At 46.1% G+C, this 27912-nt stretch overlaps 1 pseudogene; it reads left to right on the top strand.

Annotated features, from left to right (window-relative positions):
* The first annotated feature begins 18911 nt into the window (after window positions 1-18911).
* On the top strand, window positions 18912-20117 carry LOC119257086 (60S ribosomal protein L5-like; annotated as a pseudogene).
* The last annotated feature ends 7795 nt before the right edge of the window (window positions 20118-27912 follow it).

The raw sequence follows: 27912 nt of genomic DNA, 5'->3' as shown, positions 1-27912 counted from the left end.
AGTCCAGGGAGGAAGACGGACAAGCAGAAATTAAGTAAAGAATCAGCCAGAACTTAGACTTTGCTTGATCCATTAAGGAGTCTGGGCTTCAAACCTTACTGACGGTAATGCCAAATGGCTGGAGGTTTTCAGCAGGAGCCGTGGTGTGGTCAGATGTTGAGAAGATGCCTCTGCAGACCATGTGGCGGGTAGAGCGGGGAGGCCAAGGGCAGAGAGAAGGAGACCAGATTGGAAGGCAGTATCCAGGCTCAGATGGGGCATGTTGGGCGGCCGGGGCATGAAGGAGAGGTCTGTTTTTTTTCTAATTTTATTGCAATACAGTTGACTCACATATACTTAATAGCCCCCTGTAGGGTAAGGTAAAAGGTATCAGGCTTTTCTGCCCTCCCGCCATCAGGATAGATGAGGGAACCCTACGGTCCTGAATGCATGCCTGATGGCGGCACCTGGAGTGGGTACACCTGGGCTAAGACTGTGCTTTTAAGGGCGGCGTCACAGGGACGCCAGAAGCCGAGAAAGCAGCAGCAGAAGCCGAAGAGAAGCTGAGATCACCAGAGAGCCCAGATAGAGTGAGGATTTCTGGGGGCTGGGAGGCCTGCCAGCCTCCCGGCCCCCCAGCACCCCTGCCTGCCACGTACCCTCTGAACCCCAATAAAAGACCTGCAAAAAAACCACTGAGGACTCTGACTCCTCCTTTACCCGGTCTGCATGGGATCAGAAAACCTGCACTGTGCCCCTTCCTGCCTCTACACCCCCCTATCAGCAGGGTTTGCTCAGGAACAGAGGTGGAGGGAGAGGAATGTCTAGCGTGGTCTTGGCTGCTTGGCAGCACCATCAATTTGAGTATGAGGGAAAGGAGGGAATCACAAATTGGGGGAAATCAGAAGTTCCATTCAGCTGTGTGGGTTTGAGGGGTTCAGGGGTGTGGGGTAAGTAAAGTGTCAGGCTTTTCTGCCCTCCCGCCATCAGGATAGATGATGGATCCCTGCGGTCCTGAATGCATGCCTGATGGCGGGCACCTGGAGTAGGGTGTGGGCCTACGTAGATGGGATTCACCTGGGCTGAGAGACTGGGCTAATAAGGATGGCGTCATGGGGATGCCAGCAGAACAAATGGAAGAGCAGAGAAGAACCATGAGAGAAGCAGAGAGACCATGAGAGAACGTCGGAGAGCCCAGAAAGAGTGAAGATTTGCTGGGAGTTGGGAGGCCTACCTGCCATGTACCCGGTAAATCCCAATAAAAGCTTGTAAAAGCCACCGAGGACTCCAGGACTCTCTTCTCCTTTACCCCATCTGCTCGGGTTATAGAGATCCTGCTCCGTGTCCTCCTGCCCCTTACAAGGGGGCATCGGAAATGCAGGTACTTGACATGCTGTTGTATGTGTGGGCTGGGACATAAGTCTGGGCTGGTGCAAGACATTTGGAAATCTTCACAGCTGTTATAATGGAAACCAAGAGAGAACAAGCACTTGCCCAGGGAGGCAGGTGGAGGAAAAGGACTTGAAGACAGATACCAATCTGAGGACGGTACAGGAGTCACCAGACTGAGCATTTCTAGAGCAAGCAGCCAACAGAGTCAAGTAGCACAAAGGAGTGGGGGGGAGGAGCACAGACAAGTCAATGCTTATAAAATCAGTTCCCTTGAGTTCAGCAAACAGAGCATCTACACCAACAGGGAGGTGTCTCGAAATAAAAAGAGAGAAAGCCCAAAGCCTCTCAAGCTTCTCGTGTGCATTAGAAACACCTGAAGTGTTTACCCAAGTGCAGCTTCCCGGTCCCACTCTCAGAGATTTTGAATAAAATGGTCTATGGGAGATCCCAGGCACCTGCATTTTCAGCACCAGAGGGTTTCTATGAGGGCAGCCAGAGATTCTCTCTTAATAACACTGTGAACATGTCTCCCTGTGAAAAAGTCCCCAACACTGGGGACTTTTTTAACAAAAGTGTTTCCCAGGAATCCATAATATCATTTGCTCCTCTACTTAGAGATCCAAGAAGCTTCCAGATAGGCTTAATCTTCCAAGTGACTTCAACCTTGAAGCCCACCCTCCACCCCTTCTCTTAAAATGAGGTCACAGTTTCCATTACCGGAAGAATAACCTGGGTGTTTAAGAAAATATCTCTATGATACCCTGGGCCCTCCATCCCTGCTGAATGAGTCTCCTAGAGGTGGAACCCCAGCATCCAGAAATTTCTAAAATCTCCCCAGTAGGTTCTATGATTCAACCTGCTTTAGGGACAACTGAGTAGATCATGTCTAGTCCAAGATCAGCCCTTAATCATCCATGAATTCAACGAGCATCTGCAAGAGGAATTGTGTTTTGGCTGCCAAAACACGGCCCTAATAAACCTCTCTGTCAAAAAGGAAGTTAAAGATTCCTTGATGTCAGAACCTGCAGTAGAAACTATTCCAACTGATTTTTCAGAGCAAATATTATTACAATGAGGTAGAATTTTAGCTGGTCCTATGAATTATGCAGTTGAAGTGCTTGGATAGATCATGAGCCCCTACTGTAAATATTGGGTTGAATCAAGTTCAAGGACCTCCTCAAATCAGTCATCCATTTACCATTGTCCAGGAAGAATGAATCCTTTTGTCAACTCCTACATGGGAACATTTACTAAGCATATAGTTAAGTCCACGCCAAACAACAAATTCTCTGGCTAAAAAGGATGATTAAAAGGTATGAGAGGCCCACTAGGTGTCATAAGGGCTAGTAATCACTATCATCTCAAAAATCCCATTTCCCCAGAGGTAAAGGAGCTTTACCTCCAGGACAAAACATGATGGACCCGCCTCCGTGCTCTGGAGCCCTTTATTTAAGCCTCTATAATATCAAGTGCCATGCCACACTTATTTAATAACTAACCAATAATTCTCCTGGACCATGAATAACTCAAGGTAGATTTTCAAAAATACCTTTTGGAGACATAGAAGGAAAAGAGAGAGGAACAAGTAAGGGAAGGGAAAAGAAAGCTAAAGGGAAAAGAGACCTTGAGTCAGAGAATGCCAGAATATTTCATCTATTAATAAATGTGTATCGGGGTAACTGTTGAGCTGAAGACATCGTGGTAGGCATATTGAGACAAATGATACCTTGGACCCCACGAAAATCTCACAGGCCAGCAAAGAGCACAGACAAGCAAGCACACAGTGCACTGACATCTGCACAGTCGAATGGACACACACACGTGGCGCTATGATATCATATAGGAGAATTAGCCAAAACTGTCCAGTCAGATTGGAAGCAGAATCCTAAAGCATGCAGCGCTGGAAGTAATTTCCATTTCCACTGGAGAGACGGCATGTACAAAGGCATGAAAACGAAAGCTTGGACAATGAATTGATAAAGAATGCTGAGGTAGATGTCGGCACGCAGCCAGAAAAGTTGAGGCTAGAGAGAGAATCAGGGTGTGACGGTGACGGTTCTAGAATGCAGCCAAAGAGACAGCTCTTCCTGACCCCAGGGCCTTTACACATGCCATTCCTTTTACTTAGAATATGCTCAGGTTCCTCCACCCAAATCTTGCCACCATTCAGTTACAGGTTCCAGGCATCCTATACTTACGCATGATAACACTCATCAGAATTCATTGAATTATTCTATCTAACATCTGGCTCCCCCAGAGAAGTGAAGATTGGCCAGAGCAGGCATTGTATCTGTCTTGTCCAGCACTGTGTCCCAGCACCCAGAAAGTGCCTGTCCTCTATGAAGACCTCCATAAACACAGGTTAAATGAATGCAGGAATGCATGGTCTTGTTGACCAAGTCTTTTCATCATGGAATCTATGAAAGAGTAAAAAGAGTCCCAACTGCAAAAGTGTTCAAGAAAAATTCATGAGTTAGAAAGGATCGTAATGGATGACCTCTGACACTCCGATGGCTGTAACCCCACCAGGCAAGGGACTCAGTGTCTTACTTACCAAAGGGCGGACTGGATGAAGCAAAGTCTCCCTCTAACTCATGAAGTCAACAATTTCACATCGCAGCAGCTCCAAAGCCATGAAGGCCCAGGGCTAGGGGTTCTTTGGTGACACTAAAAGAGGAAAGAACTCAGTGCTCTTCACAGCCAGGACTGTGAGCTCGTTGAATTTTTCTTGAAAGAAGCAAATGCAGAGTCCGCAGTAGACTTCATTAGATATGAAAACACAGCCCCCGATGAAAGGAGAGGCGACCTCTCCCGCAAATAATAAACTTTCACTCAGTACGACCCCCAGAGATGGGTCTGAAGAGCCCAGCATTTTCCACTTTCAAGTTTAAAATGCCCAGAAACGCACCCCATCCCTGGAGCCAAACCCAGAAGAAGGGCTCGGGGCGACGCCACCGGTGGAGCAACACCTGGTCTGCTCCCTGCCACGAGGCTGGGAGGCTGGAAACTAGCGAAAGCCACGGTTTAAGTAATTTCATCTATGTGCTCCCAGAGATTCATTATATTTATTGCATCTGACACCAGTTGTGGATAGCAAACGTCTTTTGTGAGCCTTACAACAAAAGTTAAAAAGCATTACTTGTAATGGCTGATTTTGTTTTATTATATCTGACTCGAAGCCAAAGGTAGACAGCACTTAGAGCTGTCCGTGGACATTAGCGTTTGGAAAGCAGCTCAGACAGCTCCGCTCTCCGCCCGCGGCGCCTGCACGTGCTGCCAGCCCCTCGCACACGCGAGGCTGGTGGGGGCAGGGAGCCACTCAACACCTCCGGGGTCTGCTGTGCAGCTGCTTGTGCAAAGCCCAGAGCTTGGCATGTCTGGTTTCTCAGAGTCAGGGAATTCAGGGGTCCCTGCCCTGCAGGGGTGCCCCAGGGTGGAGAAAGTCTCACAAACCTCGTCCCCTATAGATGACATTGACTGCCATGGACGGGAGGCCGTTGGAGGATGAGGGTGTGTGGAGGGGAAAGGAGAGATGCAGCTGGGAGAATTCAGAAAAGGAGGTGGCCTGAGAGGGGAGCCCGCAAAGAAGTGGGGCTCCAGGGCAGACGTAAGTGGGAACTGAATTCTGGATGCCAGGGATAGGAGAAGCAAAGAGGGGAAGCTGAGGAAGGGTGGAGTGGCTTTAGGCAAAGTTCTAGATCATGCGGGGCCAGGTTGGGAAAGAGCACCTATTAGGACAGCAGAGATAGGGCAGGTGGCTGAAGGCCCTGAAGATGGCCTACGGGGGGGCCTGTGTGGGTCGTCCATGGCTTGGGTGGGAAGCCAGCGCGGCCTTTAAGAAATCAGCTTCCATGGGCCTCCCTGGTGGCGCAGGGGTTAAAGACAGCGCTATCAAGCTATGGCCAGCCACTGCAGCATGAGTTTGATTCCTTGGCCTGCCTAGGAGCTGACCCACATGGCACAGCAGACCTCTCCTGTCTCGCCCTCAGCAGTGGATTTTAGCAGATACGCCTGCTCTGTTCCCCGCTCTGTCTCTGGTGAATCCTCTCACCCCCTGCACCTCTGGCCTGTACCCCCAGCTCTTGTATGCATGAATAAATAAATCTTTAAAAAAAAAAAAAAGAAAGAAAGAAAGAGAAAAATCAGCTTCCATGGCCCAGCTGAGTGTCACTGAGGAGGTCATCACACCGATAACTGGGGCCTGGGTGCCCCAGCACCTCACCTGGGGGCCTTGGTACGCTGCAGCCAGCTGTCCTGGGGCCCTCCCATAGGTGTCCGCAGAAGGGAAGGGAAGGGAAGGGAAGGGAAGGGAAGGGAAGGGAAGGGAAGGGAAGGGAAGGGAAGGGAAGGGAAGTCACACCATTGTCTTCCAAGTCACACCATTGACTTGGAAATGACCTTCAAAGACAACCCACTAGTACGGGGGACCGCCCCCCAGATGATGGAGACTTGTTTTTTTATCTTTAAGAGGTACTTCCATTTTTCAAGACCTTGCAGCTGAATGTAAAAGATGAAAGTATTTTAGATAAAGGAACCGAGAGGTTCAAGCACGAGAGACCTGCAGCCACCTGTGCGTGACATCAAGACAACAGCACGCGCACAGGGAGGCCCTGCCGGCTCCTCAGGGCCTGTGTCCATAGACTTAAAAAAAAAAAAATAGAGCAAAAATAGAATGTATTCAACATCTCTGACTTCTTCTCTGAGTTAATTTCTCTGGAAATTTGTTCTCCCACTTTAGAACATCAGTCCCTAAAAACAAGGTAGAGGGTGGTGGAGGGGGGGCGGGAGAGGTTAACAAACTTGCCGATTAAATTATTACACCCTAAAGCTCACCTAGTTAGGAGATTCCATTGCCTGTCCTATTTAATTTGTAACTAGCGATCGAAATCTATTAGGGACACTTGCAAAATATAAGGGTTCCGTTCATTTTTATTTGGCTTTAAAGGAAGAAAGTACCAGAAGAAGTGGGAAAAGGTCTCAGGGATCCAGAAAATATGAAATTAACATCCACACAAAACAGATGGCGATGAATGTCCACATCCGTGTGTTGCCAATGGATCCCTCCCCCACCCCCCCACAAAAGGCATTAATGGTTTTCTTACGTACATATTGTCTGGATCCATAATCAATAACCCATACTTGGTTGTGCCACGAAGTTTTATTGTTCACAAGAAGTTTCTATTTCAAAATATACAATAAAACTGAACCATAAAATCACAGGTGCTAAGACAAAAAAGTATCTGTGCACATGGATTTCTCTATTAAGAAACGCATATCTATATATTTTTTGACTTTTTATGCCCATATTATTTTAGACTTAGAGAAAAGTTGAAGAATGCTATATGGAATCCAGAATTCCCATGCACCTTTCATCTAGACTCCCCCAATACTGACATTTAGTGTGTGGACATGTGTGTCATTGCAGACAGGATGCACTTTTCTCTCTACTCACTAAAGACCATGTCTCCCAAAAACAAGAGCAATATTTCATACAACCATAATTTAAGTATCAACATAAGAAGATTTGAAATACTATTGTTCAGCCTTTACTCAAACTTTGCCGATTGTCCTTTAGAGCATAAGAAAAGCGCAGATCACACAGTGCATTCCTGTGATCTATGTTCAGTCATAGCTACCTTTGTGTGTGGAGAGAAGAAGCAAACCATTCCCCTCAAGCAGGAACTTGGAAAAGACCACATTCCCTTGAGCTCTTCCTGAGGAATCGCCTGGAGCACATGCTTCAGATCATAGGGCAGATGGTGAGCATTTAACTTGTAGTTACTCAAGTAGGTTCAAGGGATGTGGGGAGGGGCTTGTAGTGTATCTGACTAGACATGCATATGACAGCCATGAAAGTAAAAATCAAAATCAACAGAGACACACTATGGGGTGGGGAGGAGAAAGGAGTAGGATCAAAACAAGGGGGGTGGGAATTGTACGGGGACTATAACCAAGATGAAAATGCATACATTGTACAAAAATGAAAAATGATTAAAAATATATAAAATTAAAAAATTAATTAATTTTTTTTTTCTAAAAGAGGGAGAATGAAGATAGAATGTGTGGCAAAATAAAGCCTTTTTCAGGAATCACCTATTCAGGTGGTGATAGCTATGCTGTTATACCAAGACTGCTGTTACACCAAGACTGCTGTTATACCAATACTGTGTAAGCTATAGGATAATGCAGGTGATTGTTTATGGGGTCGTCTAATTCTATTATTCTAATTTTGTATGTTTGAAAGCCAAGATATGAAAGAAATAAGGTGCAGATGTGATATAAAGGGAGTAAAGTCCTGGAGTCTTCGATTTTAATTATACATCAGTGTGAATTCACAAGACATTTTATGATTAGGCAGAGAGAGTAGGAGAGGAGAGAGAGAGAGCAACAGAAACAGTCATATATGGGTATATGTTTATTTTCCTAGCTATGTTCACCAACCCGGTAGCGACCATCTTGTGATCTGGACATACCAGCTCCTGTTTAAAGGAAGGCTCTAATGAAGAGAGGCTCCTGGAGAGAGGCCTGGTTCCAAGTCTAGGGCAAGCAGTGTAAGGTGAGTCTGGCACTTCAGATGTTACAGAGAGCAAAGGACTTTGCAAAGATTGCCAGAGACATGTCAAGAAGACACAAGAGCAACTGGTCATAGAGGCTCAACTTGAAGGGCTTCTAGTGGCCAAAGATGGAACCTGAACTCTCATAAGATAAACACTGCAATAGATGGACCCCACCAAATATGAGCTCGTATGACTTCGTAAATCTAATTGGTAAACTTTTGAGGGGGACAAGGAACCAATATATTATCTTGAACACTAAGTAAAAGAAACGAGCAGACATTATCTTTTCTCTTAGAGTTATACCATTAGGTGACCGAGTAGTAAGTGAAGGGAAGTGTCTCCTTACAACATTCTCCTAGCTAACGAATGAAAACAACATGATGGCATTAGAACACCATCGTGCCGTGGCTCTGACTTGGGCAGTGGGCACTGCAGTTGCCAACGTTGCAAACCAGGGGAAGTGTGCGTGCGTGCGTGCGTGTGTGTGTGCGTGTGTGTCAGCATCACCTACACCTGCTAGAACACAACATCACCTACACCTACTAGCCCAGGAGCTGCTCCTAAACCTGGAGAGACCTCTGGATCCAGCTGCCTATTTTGGGAGCACAGAGAGGAGAGAAGCGAGTCAACCTGTACCTGGAGAGAACTGTCAACAAAGGGCAGCCTGGGCCTCTTCACAGGTCAGATGACCTGGATTCTTCCAGTTTATATACAAAACTTTTTTAATGGCCAAAGCTACATTAGGTAGAGCTGCATATTTTTGTTTAAACCATAAACTTGCTGTAAATTTAATACCATAAAAGCCATCAAAGTGATTATTTTTGGTTAAGAGTGAAGGAGTTTCTAGAACAAATGACAATGTTCCATTACATTAAAAAGGTTTAAAAATAAATGTAAAAGTCAAAAAAATTGTTATTTTGAAAAGTCTTGCTGGAATAGGGAATCTATTATGATTGTGAACTGCCTGGGGAAATCCTATAGATTTATATATATATAAATCTATATAAAGACTAAAAGTCTAGGGCCTCCCCAGTGGCTCAGAGGGTTAAGCGCAGCGCTGTGAAGTTGTCCGCAGCCTCTGCAGTGCAGGTTCGATTCCCGGCCAGCCGGGGAGTTTCCCACATGGCACAGCAGATTTCTCCTGTCTCACCCGCTGCTCCCCTCATCAATGTTTTCAGTCCGTCTGCCTGTTCTGCTCCCCACTCTTTCTCTGGTGAATCCTCTCACCCCCCGCACCTCTGGCCGGTATCCCAGCTCTTGAATAAATAAATAAAATCTTTTAAAAAAAAAAAAGAATAAAAGTCTAGAAACTAAGTCCCAAAATCTGTGCCAAACTATGAGCCTTGAGAGGAGGGTGTTGTTGAGGAGGCTGGGGTAAGATGGAAAGGAAGCAGGATGCTCAGAACAAGGGGATTTCATTTTTTGCGTGATATATTTTATGTGAGTGACTTTTCATGTATTATTTATATAGATTTAATGACTCAATCAAGGAGTGAGTGAGCAGATGACTGGAGAAAGGAAAAAAAGGACCCCACCATGGTAAACAAGTCTAATAGCAAAGTCTTCATAAAATCATGTTCAGATCTGAAAAAACAAAAAATCTGATCAACCCATATATTTCATAGCCTGCATATTTGAAAATCCTTAAATCTTTAGACACTGACTCAATGAGAGTCTCTGCTAAAGTTTCATAAATGGATAATTTACGAGAAAACTTGATGATAGACCAGGCAAGTATGAATTCAGAACCCAATATCACATTGAATAATCCCCTGTGTCCATTCTAACACCACCTCCAGGAAACCCTGAATCTCAGTCCCTCCGCCAAGAAGTCTTGTTGGCCTTTTAAATATCACCCCAAGGAATTCTAAATCATACCTTTGTATTCACCCAGAACTAGTTCCTTGCAAACATTCCTCTTAAACTCAGAAACTCTGCCTCTAAATTACTTAGTATTCAGTGTCCAAACCCAGATTAGAGAAGTGTTCTTTCAAAATCGAAGCAGGTGAAAAACAACTCTACCGCCAACCAAGTTTCTTTAAGTCATCATATTTAACTCTTAAGTCATCATATTTAACTCTGACAATTCTTTTAGATAACTTGTCAAAAGGAGAATGCATTGAACAGCTTCCCCAGGCTTCTGGGGGAGCATCGCACCTACACAGAGGACTCGTGGGACACCAGTGAGAGAATCACGTGGAACACCTAGGGCGCACTTGGTGTACAGCAAGGCCAGGCGGTGTTTGCTGTTGTTCTAACTGTATTTTATTGAGTTGAAATTCACATAACATAAAATTGGCCATTTTAATAAAATGAACAATTCGGTGGCACTTAGGATAGCCAGTGTTGTGCCCCGACCACCTCTATCTGGTTGGGAAACATCACATTACCCAAAAGGAAGTCCAATGTCCATTTAACAGTTAGCTCCCAATTTTCCTTTCTGCTGCCCCTGGTAACCACCAATCTGCTCTGCCTCTATGGACTTGCCCATTCTGGATGGGTTATTTAAATGGAATTATAACCATATATAATGTCTGGCTTGTGTCTGGCTTCCCTCACTAAGCATAATGACTTCAAGATTCACCCATCTTGTAGCAGGCATCAGTATTCATTCCTCTTTAGTTGAATTGCATGTCTACATAACCATTTGTCCACTCCTCTGTGGATAACATTTGCATTGGTTGATTTTATCTTTTGTCTATCATGAGTCATGTTTGAATATCTGTCTTCAGTTCTTTTGGATCATATCATTATTATATCTAAAGCATTCATTTTCATGCCCACAAAGCACAGATGCTGTTTGACAGGAGGTAGCAAAATGTCCATGAGCTGTAGCCTCCAGGAGACTTTATCTCCTGTGAGTACTGTCCCTCCAACAGGAAATGAGTAAGTCTAGGCAAACTCATGACAACTCAATCTCATATTTCAAATTAATCTTTATCCACCTCCCAAATATGCCTATGTCACATGTTTATAGGTAGATAAATATTCCTTTAATTAGCCCTGCTAGCTTCTAAATAGGTCAAACTTGATCTGCTATAACACATGCAATGTGGTGATTTGCAAGAAATATGTATTTGGTCATTCGGATCATGAAAACATATTCCTCATACATGTTTAGTCTTCACCCACAGTTCCTGGCTTAGAGCTCTGCCAAAAGCCTAGGAATTTTCTGTGTTGAGAGTGATAAGTGTGTCCCCTATTATATTAGTGAGGTGAATTTTGGGGAAGCACCTCAGGATGGGAGCTGGTTGCCAAGGGAAACAACCATGCAATTACAGGGTCCACACTTCCAGTCCCAAACCCAGAATTCTGGGGATGAGAGAGGGCTGGAGTTTGAATCAGTTGCCAGTAATCAATGATTTATTCAATCATGCCTATGTAATGAGGCCTCCATAAAAACCCAAGGGCTTTCAAGAACTTCTGGGCTGGTGGCATGCCTGGAGAGGGCATGGAAGCTCTGTACCTTTTCCCCATACTTTGCCCTACACATCTGTCCCATCTGGCTATTGATTCATATACTTTAGTATCTTTTGTAATTAATCAGTAAGCTAATAAATGGGTAGATGGATTTCCTGAATTCTGTATATTGTTCTAGTAAATTAATTCAACCTAAGGAAGGTTTCCTGGGAACCTCTGATTTATAGACAGTCAGTCAGAAGCACAGGTTATTATCTGAGCTTGAGATAGTTACCTTTGAGGAGGGTGTGGATCTCTGACCTGTAGCTAGTTGGTCAGAAGCATGGGTAATGGTCTGGGGCTTGCAACTAACATCTTAAGAAGAGAGCAGTCTTGAGAGACTGAGCCCCTAACTTATGGAATCTAATACTGACCCTAGGTAGATAATGTCAAAATTAACTTGAACTGTCAGATACCCAGTCAGTATGCAAAAATTGCTTGTCAGTATGCACGAGACCTACCCACACACTAACATTGGAATTTGGCCCAGTACACCAGCAACACAGCATCTAAGTAATAAAATGTATTTCTAGGCCTCAAATCATACACATTCATACATGCACAAATGCACAATGGGAGAAAATCTGACATCATTGATCAGATGGATACGTATTGAAGTAAAGGTAGATTCCAACAAAATACAAAATACAGTAGCAAGCTGAAGGAGGAGCTAGTAACAGTCTGTAGAAATGTGGATGGGAGCACCAACATGGCAGGCTTCAGAAAAACGAAACCAAGGCAGGTACTCAAAGAGCAGAACAACATGACAAGAATGCCAGAACATGGAGCAGACTTACCAGTTATGGAAGGAGGCAGGGTTAAGAGAAGAGAAGGAATGTTAGTTTCATGCCCTTCCAATATCTTTCATGGCTAATTACACCCTGACAGCCTATAAATTCCTTTAATAGCTTTCAATGGTGAAACTATTCTTCTACCCTTCCCCACAACTATTACACAGTGTAGCTGGTTTAGACTAGCTTCAGGAGTCACCCAAGTGGTGTTGATTATCATTGGTGGGTGTGGACAAGGGAGAAATCAAGAATGCATTCTTCTGAGAGCCTTCTAGGCAAAAAGTACCATGTATGGCAAATAGATTCCACACATAAAATGCCCTGTTTCCCAACTGAAACAGATATGCAAGGAGTCCTTTGCATCTCTCTCTCTCTCTCTCTCTCTCTCTCTCTCTCTCTCTCTCTCTCTCTCTCTCTCTGTTCATCTCTCTCCTCCCATTTTACCAAGCCCCAAAATAGGGTCAGCACAACTGACCCTCAAAGTCCATTTTTGAGAGTCAAGGGGTTTATCTTTCTCACCATAAAAGGGCCTGGTTCCATTATACATCAGCTTAAAAATAAAATTTCAGGACCTCCTCTGGTGGCACAGCAGTTGAGCACTGGGCTGCGAAGCTACCCACAGCCTCTGCAGCACCAGTTCGATCCCCGGCCGCCGGCAAGGATCCCACATGGCGCGCAGACCTCTCCTGCCGCGCCTGCTGCTCCCTTCAGCAGTGTATTTCGTCAGTCTGTCTGTTCTGTTCCCCGCTCTGGTTCTGGTGAATTCTCTCACCTTCCCACACTTCTGACTGTACCCAATGTTTGTATAAATAAAAATAAATAAATATTTAAAAAATAAATAAATAAAATAAAATTTCAATTTTTCAGACAAAAGCTCATTTATCTCCAACCATCAGTTTCTTTCATGGTTCCTGCTAAAGATGATAATATCTGGCATTTATATGGTGACCTTGCTCTTCAAGATAATTTACAGGATGGTTCAGGAGAAATTTTCTTGGTCAAATTCATTTGTTCCATTTGGGTCTATGATTTACAGAACCATATATTTTCCTTCCAGTCTATAGTCTACACTCATCACCTCACTGTTGTAACTGTAGTGTTTGCTCCTCTAGTATCCTATGAGCTTGAAGAGGGTTGAGACAGTGTCTAGTTTGTGCACCATTATATTCTGACTACCAAGCCCAGTGCCTGGTGAAAATCAGGCACTTAGTATATGATTATTGAATTATGAGTGAATGAATGAATGAGTGAATGAATGAATGTAAAAGGGTATAAAACACATCTAATAGGAGGGTAGAGGAGCTTTTTAAGTGCAACATTAAAAAGGGCTCTATCCTTTCTAATCCAAGGGCATGGCAAGAGAAGAGCAGAGAGTCTCTTGTGTCACAGATGCCAGTCTTATGGGAATGCCACAAAGATCCTAATCTCTGTTACTTCTAGCAAATTCTTTAAGAAGAGAGGATGCATGGCCTCCCTGGTGTGCAAGGGGTTAAGATGCAACCTATGAAGTTATCCACAGCCTCTGCAGCATGAGTTCAATCCCCGGCCAGGGAGATACCCACATGGTGCAGCAGACCTCTTCTGACTCTCCTGCTGTTCCCCTCAGCAGAGTATTTCAGTCAATCTGCCTGTTCTGTTCCCCACTCTGTCTCTGGTAAATCCTCTCACCCCTATACCTCTGAACTGTACCCCAGTTCCTGTATGCATAAATAAATAAATCTTTTAAAAAAAGAAGAGAGAGTGCAAACACTTGGGCACCTTCCCTTCATATCACCACTCTGAGAATCATGGGTTCCAAATGGAGGGTCAACAGTATATGTGTGGATGAGTGAAAGAAAAAAAGAAGGTAAACATTCCAGAGTGTTCAGGTCAAGATGTAAATGTAACAAATATCAGAAATTGGATGTATCTGTAGAATTGTGAAATTTGCAAGGAGCGGTCCTCGCATTTTATATTCCTTACAAATTATATAGTTTCACTACTATCTTAAAAACAATTGAAAATTTCCAAATGCAGGGGAAAAATACAGCCCCCAGTCTTTCCTGGGGATGTCTGAGGAAGTGTGAAAAGACATGAGATTTGTGACATCGCAAAAGCCAGTTCATGTTTCAAAGGGAAGATGGAAAGGGATATGTCCTGCCCAACAAGTCAGAATTCCTCGGCTGAGAACAGCAAGTAGATCTGTTTCTGGGCTGTGTGCCATCAACAGGAGGGAGTTCACCTAAATGCTAAAAGGACTCCAGTCATGATCCTTTCTGTTTTGATAATTACTCATTCAATTAAAAAGAAAAAAATGACATTAAAATGAACATTTCTCTCATGTATGTGCCTATGTTTAAAATAAACCTTTCATGATGCATCTTGAAGGAACTGAAGAACTTAACAATGCAGGGTGAAAACCATCCCACAGGAAGACTGGCATTCTCCCAAAAGCCTACCCTTCAGTTCCTTTCAGGACTCCAGCACTAGATTTGAAAGTTTTTTCTTTGTTTGCTTTAAAAACTTAAGCATTAAAGCAAAACAGAAGACACTCTGGCCTTGACTCTCAACCAGCACTACATTCTAAACTCCAGTTTTATTTAAAAAATTGTAAAGTAAATATGGGACTGACTCCTGATCGTATGTTGAGAAAATGTTCAAGAACTTAATCCCATTAAATGCACATGGTGCCATCATTCATCCAACTTTCTATTACCTTTCCAAAGACCCCACCTGGAGTGCTTCATTTCTGAAGACCCACCTGGAAAGCTTCCCCCCTCTACCTGAACCACTTCCAAGTCAAGCCTGTTCCTCTTTCTTCTAGGTTTACCGAACTTTGATCTTTACCTCCTGACATTTTCTTGTCTTGGCAAAAACCCTAAAGCTTTCAGGGTGGCTAACCAACAGTAGGTGTCGGCCTAAGGGTTAAGAATTCACGCTCCCAGATGATAATCATCAGTATATTGTTCTGGAAAATTAAATACACCTGAGCCAAATTTCTTAGGGCTATACTCTTTGGAGATATTTCAATTTTTCAAAAAGAAGAAATGGTTCAAGAACGTGAACTTCGTTTCTCACATATATTTTCCTAGGCTTCTTTTCTTTTATTTCTGGTTTTTGTTTTTTTATTTTGTGCTTTAGGTTTTCCCAAGATTTTTACCCACTCTTGTCCTCCTTGACATATGAAAAATTGTGCTTGCATTCTGCCCTCTTCGAAGGGGCAGCCTATGACAAATGAAACTTCTCATTCGAGTCCCGACTATGCTACCATTAGACACACACAATCTACCTGCAGACCTCCAGCAGCAAGGGCGCGCAGCACCTGGCAAACTTGACAGGTGTACATTCATTCAAGAAATGTATATTTAATCCTTCTATGCATCAAAAACCACGCTTGCATTGAGGCTCCAAAACCAATTAGAATTCTTGTTCTTGAGGAATTCATTTCTGTTGGGAATGATGAACAAGATTAGTAGTAAACAGATGCTACAATATGTCCGCAGGAGGTACCAGAGGAACAGACAGCTGTGATGGAAGGAAGACCTAAGAATGTGGTGTACTCGCTAGTTCACCAGCGGCAGGGGTGTTGTGGTAGACACCCAAACAGAGAGACCAGCAGAAGCACAGAGACATGGAAGGACTGACTATGAAGAGAGGGCATTTCAAGGTATCAGGACCAGGTCACTGCAAAGAGTGACAAAGCTGAAGCCTAGAAATATCTGCAGGAAATAGATTATGAAAGTGCTGGTAAGTTGTACCAAGGGGCTTGGATTCCTCCTACGTTAACAGGAGGGCAAATCCAAGCAAGCTTTCACTCCAGAAGGGGACTCGGCTAGGAGCTATGACTGAGGCCTAATCCTGTATGTTTCTCCAATAACTATAGGAGAAGTATACATGAGAGAGCAGAGGGAAGAGAGGAATGCTTTTCAGTGAAGGACAACTAGGCCACTTCAGGAGGGAAGTGACCTTGAATAACGCCTTAAAGAACTTTGACCATGAATAAAGTAGAAGCACGTCCTGGTCAGTGTAGAAGCACAGGTGGTGAGCACTTAGCCTTGACCAGAAGGAGCCTGGGATCTTCTGGGGTTGACCTGAGGCTGGGGAAGGTTAGAGTAGGAGGTAAGCTGGCAAGTTAGACTAGATCACCATGTGGAGGCCTTTGGGTGCCACACAAGGACATTGTCCTGAAGGCAACAGGAAGCCTACAGGATTGATGATTTCCGAGTTAACGTTGGCAACACTGGGGACTATGATTGGATGTGGAGGGAGACTAGGCGGAAAAATGAGTCTAAGAGCCATTGCAAGAAATGACAAGGGCCTTATGCATGAGGTTGGGCTTACAGACGGACAACATCTCCCAGTTTCCCTTGCAGTTGTGTGTGGTCATATGGCCAGACCTGGTCACTATGCCAGACCTGCCCATCCAAGCTCCTGAGTGCCGCCTCGTTGCCTTTTCCCTTCCAGCTGGCAGGAAGGATGCTGACCTCAGGGTAGCCAGAGACATCCAATCGAGGCTCCATCAGTCTGAATCCCTAATTAGCTGCATGGACCATGACCAGCTTACTCATCTGGTGCTTTTACCTGAGTGGAAACTAACCTTCTACTGACTTTGTGCCCTTTTATGCTTTGAGATGTCTATGTTATACCAGCTATGTCTACACTACCTTCCACTGCCCCTCAACCATGATGGTGGCAGTGAGGATGGAGAGAGACAGACTTGAGATACTGTGGAGGTTAGTCTCGAGACTTAGCACAGGTGAGAGTGAGGAATGAAAGGTGGCATCAACATTTCCAGCCTGGATGAAGGTGGGGACTGTGAGGCCAGTAATCTGAGTGGCCAAAGGAGAAAGAAGAGGTTTCAGAGGGAAGTATCAGGATCCCTTGGAACCTGGAGAAGCTGAGGTATCTGAGGGGAACCTGGGTAGAACTGTCCAGTGGGCCATTAAAAATACAGGCAAGGAGATAGACCCTGGAAATCTGATAGAGCCACACAGAGGCTTCCAGAACAGCCCGTGCTGCCCATGCTTTCCTTACATAGAAGGAAATGCTGTGAATAATTCTACAAATCAGTTATTTTAAATATTATTGGTAATAATTCTGAGGGTTGTATAAACTCTTCATTTTTCAAAGCATGTCCAGAGTCCCATGTCATTTCCACCAAAGGAGACTGGGACACAGGCCACCTGAGGGTGCTGAAGGGAAACAGAGGAGACAGCAGAGAAGATGTGAATCGTCCATCTTGTAGGAAGTTTGAGAAGAGACTCTGTCCCTTCCCTTTCCCACCCTAGACCATCACTGGCCAGGGAGGGCAGTGCATTGAGGAGGAAGGCGAGACATGTCATTTCAGCCGCTGGCCTTCCCTTGGGTTGCAGGACCGCTGGTCTGCCCATTGCGCTCTCCCTTCCAGGCTGTTCTGCTGCATGTTTCATTCTATGAGGCAAGACCAGGTGAGAGCACAGGCGCTGCTCCAACTTGCTGAATGTTAAAGTACTAAGATGTTAAGGCCAAAGCAGCAAGATGGGGATTGGACCAACTCCAGGGCTGGGGCAGCTCAGCCCACAATGAATGGTGAAATGGAAATGCCCAAATGGGAAGCTCTTCGGCCTCGGTGTTATTAGGAAGACACTCCGAGAAGTTTCCAGACCAGAATCCACAGCACCAGGGGTGCTTCTAAGCCCATCTGATGAAGTTTTAAGGGACTCAGGCCCCTTGAGCATCCCCCAGGTCCACCTCACCCAGCCGCATCAGCACCTGGTGGGCCCCACAGGCGCTGAGCCTTTTCTCCACGGTGTGGCCACCACCCTGGGCCCCTTTCAGGATTCAGAAGCCCTCCCAACCTGCCTCTCCCACTTACAGCCCTATTCCTAGGCATCAGTATCCATCTTACTCTTTCTCTGTTAAAAAGAACACAAGGATTTTCTTACTACGGTATAAAGCCACAAGATAAAAGAGGAATCGATCACCGCAAGCCATAGACGTCCTCCTGGTCTCTCACCCATCAGCGTGGAGGCTGGCTGTGGTCTTTTTCTGCTTTGCTCAGCCTGTGACTCATTTCAGGATCATTAGCAATTACTCATCATTAGCGATTACTCATGCTCTAGTTCTTAAAATCAAACTTATTCCACCAAATCCAAGATGCTAAATTTATCCAAATGGTGGAAACACGCTTTTACCAGCCATCCACCAAAATACCTCCATTCAGGTCAGCGGCAGCTTTGATTGTTGATCCAACCCTCTTAAATCCCCAAAATAGTCGCACTGCTTCATCCTTTGGGCAGCACCCCTCTGTCTTCCTCACAGGCTCCCAGAGAACCCCACTGACAGAGGGCGCACCACCCCACAGGCCTGACAGCACCATCCTCACATGTGCCCACAGGGCCAGGGTCGTACAGCTTGATGGGTGAGAGCCGCTGAGTCAACGCCTTCTCTTGCTAGTGGAGCAGCCAGTCCGTGATGCCAACAGATTTGCCCACAGAGTTATGGGCTGCAAAGGCAGTGCAGTCACCCTCCAACATGACACAGTGCTCAGGCAGTGCTGCTCTTTTCTCAGTCTACAGGAGGGAAATCACTCTGGTGTCTTAATCCTCCTAAAGTAAGTCTCATTCAGCTCTTGTTAGTAACAACTTCTCCCCTTAGCATAGGAGACCCCATGGCAGAAAGACGGAACCACAGTTGGCCATGAACATGTGGAAGGAAGGTTATTCAGGCAGGGAGTGGGGATTGGGGCCTCCTAGGAGGCAGAACGTATTTTCGCATGTGGGAGCACGAAGCGGGTGAAGAAGAACTGTGAGTTGCAAATTTAAGCAGCTGGTGTCTTGAAAACTTTACTTCAGGGGCCTCCCTCATGGAGCAAGGGGTTAAGCACAGCACTATGAAGCTATCTGCAGCCTCTGCAGCTTGAGTTCAACCCCTGGCTGGCCAGGGAGCTACCCACGTGGTGCAGCAGACCTCTCCTGCCTCCCGGCTGCTCCCCTCAGCAGTGTATTTCAATCATTCTGCCTATTCTGCTCCCCGCTCTGTCTCTGGTGGATCCTCTCACCCCCTGCACCTCTGGCCTGTACCCCAGTTCTTGTATGCATAAATAAATAAATCTTTTTTTAAAAAAAGAAAACTTTACTTCAGAAGTAATCTACCTCCGATACATTAATACATCTACAGAGACAGAAGTCCCACCAGGTGTTACTCTATCTTCTTGGAGTTTCAAGAAGTCGCTATTCCAAGAACATTGGGGGAATCTAATTGTACTAACTAGGAAGAGTTGATTTCAGCTCCCACCCATCCATCCTGCTGGAGGGCCCTGGGCCCGCAGGTCTGGGGCAAGCTGTGGATTCTGGTATCTGTCCCACAGAGAGGGCTGTCCAGGTGGTCAAGAGAAAAGCCAGTTCAACAGATACCGAGTGAAATTTAGAAGAAGGTGAAAGGGTAAAACTGATCACTGTGCTCAGAAACAATTGGTAATCCAGGATCCAGGATACCAATAATAATCCCAGCACACCCAAACCCAGGACGATGGTTTGTGTAGCCAACAGAGATATCATTTGTCAAATTGCTTAAGTCCATATAGAAGGAGACGTGATGTTTGTGCAGCTTATGCTTCATACTCGAGTCTGGTGTGAAGGCTGGTCTGACAATGAGTCTCCAGCTTACGTAATGGCCTGCAGCTGGCCTGAGATTTCTCACTAGGTCTGGCAGAGACAAGATCTATGAAGGTCAAGTGGAGGTGACTGGAGACCAATATAATGTGGAAAACCGTGATGGTGAACCTGGTGCCTTCACCTGCTATTTGGATGCAGGACTTGCCAGAACTACTACTGGAAATAAAGTTTGGGGGGCCCAGAAGGGAGCTGTGGATGGAAGCTTGTCTGTTTCTCACAGGTAAATGATCCCTAGTTAAGATTCAGAAAGCAAAGGATTCAGCATAGCGGTGCATTGGAAGCACATTATAGGTCAGAGGTTGTAAGTGGCGTCCATTACGTAATGGAAGAAGCTGGAGCTGCTTCTACGAAACAGGGCTGCTAATGCGAAAAGAACAACCTAACTCCAGACGTGAGGAAGGAGAGGTCTAGAAACATCCATATGTGAGAGCCCAGTCTATGAGAAGCCTAAAAAAAAGAAATGAGTGAAAAGAGGGACCCTCTTCCCAGAAGAAAGATGAGGCTTCTCAGAGAAGGCAAGCACCCCAAGCTCCAGGGAGGCTGCCGAGAGCTCACACCAAATGGAGATTTTTCAGTAAAGACAGCACCATAATGACTAAAAAGGTAGCTTTTGGGGACATCCCTCATGGTGCAAGGAGTTAAGCACCTCACTATGAAGCAATCTGCAGCCTCTGCAGCATGAGTTCAATCCCCGACCAGCCAGGGAGCCACCCACATGGCGCAGCAGACTCTCCTGACTCGCTCGCTGCTCCCCTCAGCAGTGTGTTTCAGTCAGTCTGCCTGTTCTGTTTCCCACTCTGTCTCTGGTGGATCCTCTCACCCCCTGCATCTCTGGCCTGTGCCCCAGCTCTTGTATGCATGAATCAATCAATCAATCAATCAATCAATAAGTCTTTTTTTTAAAAAAAAAAAAAGGTAGCTTTCATATAAAGAACTTCCCAGTCACTGCAGCGTATCTTAAAAGGAATGCGCTACTGATAAGTAATGAGCTCCCATTGCTTGAAACAGTCGAGCAGGGACCAGATGACCTCCTGGCTGGAAAGTCAGGGACTTCTGTTTTGGTGTGAAGTTGGCGGGAGGAGATTAAGGAGGTTTCCAAGTGTAACAAGGCATAGTCTTTTGGGTAAGAACTGAGGACCCAGGTCTGCTGCCTTACCAACTGGATCACCTGGACAAGGTAGGTTACCATGGTAACATGGGGACAAACATCAGTGCCTGAGGCTTCTAGGGTGATCATGTGCCTTCAGTACAGACGTGCCAAGGGCCTGAGATCTAATCAAGCCGGCCCCGTTGTTTTTACAATGGCACCGAATTATCACCACAGGCCCTGAGTTCCCAGCCTCTTTCATTTGCCAGCATCACATGAGCCTCATCAGTACAAGCCCCTGAAGCAGCTACACACACAACATCTTTCCAAACACAGACCAGGCTGAAGGCACCCAGCTCCCCTCTGATGTCTCAGGTAACTATTCAACTTTACTAGTGGCTGCTTACATGAATTAATCACGTGGATACAAATACAGAAACGTGGGCCTCCCCTGGTGGTGCAGCGTTTAAGCGCTGGGTTTCGAGGCTGCCCGCAGCCTCTGCAGCGCCAGTTCGATCCCCGGCCACCGGCGAGGGTCCCACCCAAAAAAAAAAAAATACAGAAACGTAAGTCCCTTCTCATGCGTTTGATAAAACCCAAAAGTTTTCCATCCTCAGCCCTTTGAAAAGCGCCTCCTCCTGTGGGAGAGTGGAGAGTCGGGGGAGGGGAGCCCTTCCTGCACCTCTACCCTGGCTCCCAGCTGCTGCCTTTTTCAGAAAAGTTTACCTTGAACTTCACACACCTCCTTCCAGCCTTTTGCAAATTTACACACAGAGCACCTTTGTGAGCCTGAGACGGAGCACAGAGAGGGCTTGTCAAGTCAAACAAGTTGATTCATGTGCAAAACCCCCCCAAGTGCATTTACAGATTAAAGTGGAAAAACTCTCAGCTGCTTCTGGTCGAAAATTCCACTGAAACACTTGATGGGAAGCCTGTGTTTTCAGCACATGCAGTTCCCGGCTCGGACACAATAGTCCGCACGTGCAAACACTCACCTCCGGGTACGTGAGTGGCGGGTGGCTTCACGATGTCTGTGTCATCAGATGGCCGGTCGCCTTTTGCATATTTGTCGTGTAAACAAATCCAGTCTACAAACATGCCGTAGCTCACAGTTTAACATGGATTCTGCAGCAGAGCATCTGGGTTATGAACTTTACGACACTAGGTACCTGAATGAATCTAGCGTGGGGGCTGAGGTGAGGCTCTTTATTTTGTGCACAGCCTGTGCCTTTTATAAAGAGCTCCGGTGGCTGGGAAGGAGCCATCCTCGCTCTGCACCAGCCTGTATGACAGCAACCAGCCACTGCGGCTGTGACCCCGGACATGTGGCCAACCTAAACCAAATACACCACAGCTACACAACAGGAAATGCATTTCCAAGCTTTAGTACCCAAAACTATCAAATAACTCATTAATAACCTTTGAGATAAATTCTGTTACAGTGGTAATTTGGCTATGTTGGGTTAAATAAAATATATTACTAAGTTGTGCTTAATTCTTTTTCCATTTTCTTAATGTGACCACTAGGAAAATTTAAATTACATGTATGGCTCACTTTATGTTTTGATTGTACTTTGTTGACCGAGAGTATTTATTAAAGTCAGAGTCTCACAGAGGTGCACAAAAATCACAGTCCCCCACTCCTGGCAAGTTCTACAGCCAATGCACTCCCTGAGGATGGTTAATGTTGGTCAAGATTCCAGCAGAACCAGCCCACCCAGATCAGCCACTTGACCCAATCCACCAACCTATTCACCCAGAAGAATATCCTTTCAGACAGGAAGTGGGGAACCAGCTTTTTTTAACCCTCTGGAACTCTCAATTTCCCCTTTCCAAGAGAGATCTGACAAAAATTGTTAAACCAGTCTTCAGAAACATTGAGATTCATCTTCCTAAAGGAAAAAGGGTTTCCACTGGAAAATTAAATGCCTCATTCCAAATGTTTCTAAAAATAACCAATGAAATGGTTTCAGTAAGCAACACCATGTGCTTTCTGGAGGAGGAAAGATAGGAAGCAGGTGAGAGTGTCCCAGTCTACACTCTGCGTGCACTTAGGGCAAGATGCAGGAGGGGCCAGACCATGCCAGCACGTGGACATCAGATCTGAAATGACGGTATTTCAAATAAATGTCTCTTGACTCATGGGTGAGAGAAAATGTCCTGACCCAACCCTGTGGCCCAACCCTTTCTCTTTATCACTGTAAGAACCCTCACATCCCGCCCCCCTCATCATTTTACTGATGCAACAAAGAAAGGAGTGAAGAGCCAGCAGCCCTTGGTGTTTCTGCAGGCACCAAGACCTCAGCGCCAGGATCTCCTGGGAACATGTGGCACGTGGGAAGACTGTTACTCCTCTGAAGGTCACTGCTCTGGCGCTGTTGCTCCAGCCGCCATGCTGACTACAGAACACTTGCAGAAGAGACCAGTTCCTGCATCTTGCTTTGCATATTCTCAGCCCAAGATCTTTCTAGATTACATCTTCACATTCGTTTGATTCTCATGCTTGACCCCACAGTCAAGTTTATTAAACAGGGGCTGGCCTCCTCCAAAAGGACTTTGCAACCCAGACAGACAATTCTTGCCAGCAGGCAAGAGAAAGAAGATAAACAAGCTTATAGGAAGTGTAATGAACACAACTGGGTCCCACATGATGAGCTAACGCCGTAAACAAACACGCAGAGCGATTCCAGGTAAGCGGTGGCTCTGTGTACTGAGGAACAGGGCGTTCTCTCCTCGGGCTTCTCCTCCTCGCTTATCTGATTAGCAGCGCCAGTGTCCGTCACGTGATCTCTTCTCAAGAGCTCTTCATTGCCACACGCACAGGTAATGGCATTTTGCTCAAGAAGATGGGTTTGGTTAAGCAGCCACAGGATGGTCTGAGCAGTCAGTTACATACAGTGCTGGTAAGGTCACCAGCTGCTCTGACCCTGACAGCTCTGGCTTCTCCTCGTCCTCTGCACGGAATGCAGTTAACTGTTTCTTTTTTGCTGTCTTCGGATCCCAGCACAGTGAGGGCTATCTGGGTGCAATTAAAGTATTGAGGGGCTGAGACCTGGGTCACCAGGAACCCATATTAATGAGCCACCAAAGGGCTTCCTGGAGAAGAGGGCCAGTAAGAAACCCTCGTCATCAGGAGAGGTGGTTCAGGGTCGACCTGGTGCCTGGTCTCAGCCCAGCCCAGCCCAGCCCAGCCCAGCCCAACCTGCCTTGTACAGAAACTTCACTAAAACGATCAAGGGCCCAAAGGCAGGGGCTGCACCACTTACGTTACCTTCTGTGGGGAACTAGACTAGGTGAAGAATGGAATTTCTCCACAGGCTCCTAAGGAGCCTGGGTCATCAGCACAGGGGAGATGGCACCCCTGGGGGGATCAGGAGAAGAGAGACTCTCCCTCCTGGGGTGAAGAAAAGGTAGGTGTTGGGGGGGAGGGGCTGATCCAGCCTTAGAATCCAGTTCAGCAAGCAGTACCCAGAGTCCAAAGGGGTTGACAACCTGCCATGAGTCATCCAAGGAGGCAGACAGCTTGGGGGCAGTGTAGGGACTTTTGTCCACCCTGAGCCATATTGTCTTCCAGCAAGTAAACTAACCAGGAACAGGCGGAAGCAGGAACAGGAACTATTCCAGGAAATAAGCTGTAAGCCCGCGCACAGCATCAGAGAAGCAGGCAGAGCACTGGGCTCCCCCCAACAGGCCACGGTTCAGGTGCGAGACTCTGGCCCCTGAAAGGAACAGCAAGGCTCAGAGGGGCTGCTTCCAAACGGGCATGTGGAGACTGTGTCCCGGGCAGGTTCCCAAGCCAGGAATCAGGTTCCTAATCTGCGTGGAGCCAGCGGGCAGACCCAAGGGCAAAGACCCTGAAGGAACAAAAGAGGGGCCTGTTGCCGGCCAGGTGCTGGACCAGACCTCCCCAGCCCCTTCCCCTGATCAGGCAGAAAGGCCCTGGAGCATGAAGCTTGGCTGAGGATCCCCGTTTGCATCCAAGTATCCCACAGAAGAGAACCTCTAAGGCTGAAATCAGGCAGGACCCAGAAAGGGGTGCTATAAGCTAAATGGAGCATCTCTGATAAACAGAAAGGGACAAGGCAGGCAGGGAAGGAGCAGCTTAGAGGAGGCTGTGAAGAGGAGCTGCGGGAGGGTTGTAGGGAGAGGGGGTAGAATTCCCACCACACACTTGGCCTTGCTGCCCCCAGGCCTGATCTGACCAGATAGAACAAGGGTGCTGTGCACCCCAGATGGCACCTAGGACTGTGGCTGGATCTGCTGTGTGGGTCCAAGAAGGAATTCCCTGGGCATGAGGTTTGACCCATGTGAGTCCCCATAAGAGATAACAACGGCTCCTTCTTTAGAAATTAGCTTTCCGGGCTTCCCTGGTGGTGCAGCCAGTTAAGACACAACCTATGAAGCTGTCCGCAGCCTCTGTGGCACGAGTTCAATCCCCAGCCAGGGAGCTACCCACATGGCACAGCAGACCTCTCCTGACTCGCCTGCTGCTCCCCTCAATTGTGTACTTCAGCCAGTCTGCCTGTTCTGCTCCCCACTCTGTCTCTAGTGAATCCTCTCATCCCCTGCATCTCTGGCCTGTGCCCCCAGCTCTTGTCTGCATAAATAAATATTTTTTAAAAATAAAAAATAAAAGAAATTAGCTTTTCGTGAGGTCGATTTGCCTATTCTTAGCTATTTTGAGCCTAGTTCTCACTGAGTCAAGAAACACCTTAGACAGTCTCACGTGAACCTCAACCCCACCCACCTTCCCCGCACTTGCCCTGGGCCCAAGAGCTGACTTCCAGTTCAGCACTGAAGTCCTGGTAATAGCTCAGCCGCCCTCGGAATGGACATTCCTAGGGAGGGTCATTTCTTCTTAGCCACGCAAAGCCTTCAAGATCATCAATTCCTATTTCAAGACCTTTATCTTTTTTATTTTCTCCAATAGTTTTTTTCCCCAGAATAACAAAGTAGTTGACACAAAAAAGTTGTACCTAAGTTTGGATTTCCCTATGACTCCATCTTTGTAACCTTTTTTTTTTTTTAAAGATTTATTTATTTATTTATACATGCACTGGGTACAGTCAGAAGTGTGGGAGGGTGAGAGAATTCACCAGAGCCAGAGCGGGGAGCAGAACAGGCAGACTGACAAAGTACACCGCTGAGGGGAGCAGCGGGCGGCAGGAGAGGCCTGCGCGCCCTGTGGGACCCTCCTCCGGTGGCCGGGGAGCAGCCGGGGATCGAACCGGCGCTGCAGAGGCTGCGGGCAGCTTCGCAACCCAGCGCTCAACCGCTGCGCCACCGGGGAGGCCCTGTAACCTTTTTTTTATTACTGATTTTTATTGAAGCCCACTTGTTTTACATCCTGTTAGTGTTTTGACAGTAGAGGATTTCCCTCCTCAGCTGTAGTCACCAAAGCCCTCCCATCACCCAACCACACACAGCTCTTCTCCACAGTCCACTGCACTCGCCCTCACCAGCTCTCACCTCCTCAGCCCCCCTCCCCATGCCTCAGTCCTATGGTCGGCTTTCAAGGATTGGTTTTCATGTTTGTCTTTGTCTGACCCTTTGGGTCCTCTGTATTCCACATATAACTGACACCATCCGGTAAGTATCTTTCTCCTTCTGGCTGAACGCAGCATAGTCCCTTCCAGCTCCATCCATGTGGCTGCAAATGGCAGGAGTTCCTCTTTTTTGATCGCTGCGTAGTATTCCATTGTGTGTTTAGACCCTATCTTCATGCCCCACTCACCTGTTTTGAGGCTCTTAGGTCATTTGCTCATCTTGGCTATTGTACATAGCCATCTTTGTAACTTTTTAAAAGATCTTTAAATGGCCCCAAATTTTTAAGTATCATCAATAATTCTTTGCAACTTTCTGACTTTAGCTACTACCTTAAAAATTGTTTGCTTGGTTTCCCTTAAGGAGAGAATACTTCAGATTTCCTCTAGTTAGCTTCAAATGAAGGACCTGCACCTTTATTTTAATACCTTAACGAAGAGAACAAAACCCGTGCTCCCTCAGCTGCTAAGCCTCCGACCTGGGGAATGTTGAGGAGAAATCCAGAGAGCACTTGGAGGGGAGTGACTGGCACTTGGCAGTCTCCTGTTCTTTCAAGAGATTAAATCAGAAATGCCCCCGAGGCAATCAGACTTTCCCAAATAAAAGATCTCAGTAAAGAAACAGGGAGGACACCTTGACCCAGAAATCTCTGGCCCACGTATCAGGAATGTGGCAAGAAGTGAGGACAAGATGGGACACGGAGTTCAAGTGACAAGATGTGGACTCCTCTCAAACAAATCAGGACTTGGAACTAGGTCAGCTCAAAAATAATAATAATAAATGGTCCATCAGGGGAAGTCAGGGACATTTGCGCTACGATATCAGCTTTTGAAAACTGAAATAAAGGTAACAGCCAACTCTTCCTTACTTTAGTAAATGTCTTGGGTCCATTTAAAATCATGATAATCATAGGAGTATATTTCAACTGCGTCTGGGATTTCTTTTGTTTTTTTGAATTTGAGGGGTTTTTTGAAGAAAACTTTATTGAATTTTAACATTGGCTTATAGCATTAATATGTTTCAGGTATACAGCATTGTAAAGGGACAGTTGATTTTTGTCACTTTTATTATACAAATTATTTGGTTCCTTGCTTGTTACATTTATTATTATTTTCTTATTTTTTGTGTCTCCTAAAAGTGGAGATCTTTCATATTATGTTATATATTCTTATAGCCTGTAGTCTTTGTTAAAAAATGTGTTCAAAATGTTGATTTAGAATGCTGTCTACCTGAGCCTGGGATTTCTAACAAGAAACCCAAGCGGTCTTTGGGCCACCAAGTGAGAAAATATGGCCTAAGGGGCATCTTCAAGTGACACTCCAGGAAACAGGAAACAGCAGGAATGTGCCTTTCTAGGCTGGAGGGGCGGGAAGGGGGGCGGGTCTGGTGCTCTGACTTGAAACCCAGCTAGAGAACCAGTGGGGAGAATGATGAACACCTGTCGGAAGCCAGCGCCCACAGTCCCAACC

Source organism: Talpa occidentalis, unplaced genomic scaffold, assembly GCF_014898055.3.
Source record: "Talpa occidentalis isolate TD23 unplaced genomic scaffold, MPIMG_talOcc4v2.1 talOcc4.4, whole genome shotgun sequence".
Classification (NCBI taxonomy): domain Eukaryota; kingdom Metazoa; phylum Chordata; class Mammalia; order Eulipotyphla; family Talpidae; genus Talpa; species Talpa occidentalis.
The sequence above is the reverse complement of the archived record's forward strand: the minus strand, read 5'-3'. Positions and strand labels throughout refer to the sequence as shown.